General features: G+C 40.3%; 1 non-coding gene across 1 annotated transcript; it reads right to left on the reverse strand.

Annotated features, from left to right (window-relative positions):
- Nucleotides 1–2478: 2478 nt before the first annotated feature.
- LOC125589391 lies at nt 2479–2585 on the reverse strand. Its single transcript, XR_007325584.1, has one exon. It is a non-coding gene; the product is annotated as a small nucleolar RNA R71 (small nucleolar RNA).
- Between the last annotated feature and the right edge of the window lie 547 nt (nt 2586–3132).

Raw genomic sequence — 3132 nt, forward strand, 5'->3', positions numbered from 1 at the left:
CTGAATATAATATTCCTTATGTTTTTTTTATATAGATATTTTTAGGTGAATGCACAAATATTAAGAAAGTTATTAATTTTTTTAAAAGTAGAATTTGATATATAAATTAAGTGTAGTTAAATCAATCATGAATAAATATATATTATTTGATTGGTCATACTATATCCAATAAAGGTAAAAGTTACTTAAATTTATGAAAACTACTTATATTTTGAAACAAACAAATTTTACGTAAACTACTTACAATTAAAAGAAAACAGAGGGAATATTGGTTAATCACAAATTTCGTTGAATCATCTTTTTGGAAGCTACCAGCTTCGTAATCACTATATAGATGTTGTTAGCTTCTTTTTGAAACATCATAATATATCGTGATTACACGTTTTTTTAGAAGGTGTTAGCTTCTTCATTTTGTAACTCATAACGGTTAGAGAGCGAAGACCGGTATAGTTTTTGTTACTTCTTTTGTTTTGTTTTTTTTTACATCAAAAAGCTATTCAATTATTACTCAAATTTGAGGTGACCTTCGTAACTAGATCGAAATAGAACAACCAATAAAACGTAGATTTTTATAGAAAGACCTTGCAGTCTGATATATAGTGTTTTTGACATCATAGTATATATGCTTTCTAACTTTTTTTCATTGTTTTATCGAGTTAGTGTAGTTTTTTTAGAGTCATTTCAGGTCGGGAGAAGATTGAAGAGCTAAAGGAAGAGGCATGAAAAAAGAAGCAAGAATTGGAGATTTCTCCCGAAGAATAATCCGCGGAGCAGTCTGGCGGTCGATCCTACCAGGAACAGCCAGACGATTGTTCTCGATAATTATGGAAGTTTCCATGTCATCCAAAGATTTGCCCTAGTTGCCGATTCTCGACTTTGAAATCTAGGGGCACCTCCATATAAATGCGGCCCCTATCTATTTTATTGGAGGGACGCTAGTTTTTGCAAGAGACCTAGACCTTATTCTTGGATATTGCTATTGTAAGGGAGACGGCTCCTCTTCTTGACAGAGAAGATCATCCTGAATACCTTTGATTTACATGCAGTATTATTCAGTTATCATGTCTTGTTCGTCTTGTGTTATGGCTGAGTAGTCGGCTAGCTTGTCTAGGGTTCTAGGGTGTTAATCGTGAGGATAAACATAAATAAGCAACTCTTTTGTTTCTTCGTTCATTCTAGTTCTTAATGCTAGTCCTAACCTGATCACTTACTGGTAGATCTTAGGCTCAATCACTCACTAACCGTGTAGTAGTTTACATGATATCGAATGAATGAGCTGAGCATCTCTAGTCAGCAAAAGTAGATACTAGAGTGTTTAGTGAACCCATCGGACTTGATCTCTATAACTTGCGATCGACCCTTGATCCAAATGACAGTTTAGGCGTCAATGTCGAACCGCAAAGGGAACAGCGCCATGACAGTGGGTTGTTCTACTAAGAGTGATCCGTGTTCTAGATCATGTCTCAACGAGCTTGAATAAATGTTTGGCTAAGTTTTAACACCCGATGGGAAACCCTAGATCGGCTTATCTTTAATATCGAATCTAAACCTTTTAAAATCTTTTATTTTACTTGCAAGTCACTACTTAATTCAAAACCCCATTTTTAGTTTTAGCTAAGTTGAAAGCTCATAAGAATAAAGTGTAGACTGGTCCTCTGAAATGAATCTAAATTACTACAATTATCATTGTTAACTTGACAGTAGGAAATGTTCAGTTTTAGTGTATCAAGTTTTGGCGCCGTTGCGACGGGGACCAGATATTTTACCTTTGTTTTTCAGTTCTATACTTAGTCTAAAGCATCTAACTTGCTTTTCTCTCTTTGTTCCAGCTGATGATCCAGGTGCATGACCAGTAGACATACTCGGAGCAATGCACAAGGACCATTATTCACGCTCAGTAACGAGGAGCTCGCAAGATTAGAAAGACAGAACAGACAACAACCGCAGCCTACTAATAACACAATGGTTGATCACGGAGGCCAAGACGATCTCACTGCTGCAATGGCGCTCATGCAACAACAGATGCAGCAGATGCAACAGACAATCAACACACAAGAGGCTGCTCGCCAAGCAGCCGCCGACCTAGCTGCTCAGCAAGTCGAGCAACAAGGCGCTCCCATCGGAGAGCGGAACCTTCCGCGTAAGTTCCCCACCACTCGCTCCGCAATCAATCCGCCTCCCTGCACTAGACAGGACTATAAAATCAAACTCGCTTTGATCAGCTTGGTGCAGAAGAAAACGTTCAACGGTCTCGCAGCTGAAATCCCTTTGGACCACATTGAGAATTTTGAGAGAGTCTGCAACTTCTCTCGCGCGAATGGAGTGCCACCAGATTACATCAAGTGCACGTTGTTCCCATTCTCCTTGGAAGGGAAAGCAGCTCGTTGGCTCGACTCGCTCCCAACCGGTACGCTCACTACATGGGAACAAGTCAGAGTGGCGTTCTTGAGCCACTTCTATACGAAGTCCAAAACCGCAGCTCTAAGGCATAAGATCTTGAATTTCAAGCAAAAGACCGACGAACCTTTCTATGATGCTTGGGAACGTTACAAGGAATACCGAAGGGAGTGCCCTCACCATGGGTTTGAGGATGACTATATTCTGGAAATGTTCTATGATGGAGTGAGCTATGAATTTCGCAATGCTCTGGATTCCTCGAGCAATGGGGATTTCATGACACAAACAACACTAGGCGCATTCGCACTGATCGAAAATATGGCGTCCAGCTCCCTCAACAAGAACAAGGAACATGATCGCTCCAAAAGCGTAAACAGCACAGACGACCTTACGGCTAAGGTTGACCAACTATTGAAATGTAATCAGAGCCAAGTGTTCATCATGGAGGAAACTGCATCAGAGAACAATGTTTCAGACACTACAACTGAGGAAGACAACACCGTGGATGACCAACAAGAAGTGAGCTACGTCAATGGACAAGGATGGCAGTACAAGAACTACCACCCGAACCCTAACGTTAGGAACAATCCTCATCTCTTTTCATATTCCAAGGCTGACAATCCGGTTGACAACGCTCAGAACAGTCAAGGGCAGAACAGCGGCTATCAGAAACCATATCAGGGAAGAACATATGTCCTGAGCCAAGTGAGCATAACCAGTTCCAGAACCAGAAAC

This window comes from Brassica napus, chromosome C6 (assembly GCF_020379485.1).
Source record: "Brassica napus cultivar Da-Ae chromosome C6, Da-Ae, whole genome shotgun sequence".
Classification (NCBI taxonomy): domain Eukaryota; kingdom Viridiplantae; phylum Streptophyta; class Magnoliopsida; order Brassicales; family Brassicaceae; genus Brassica; species Brassica napus.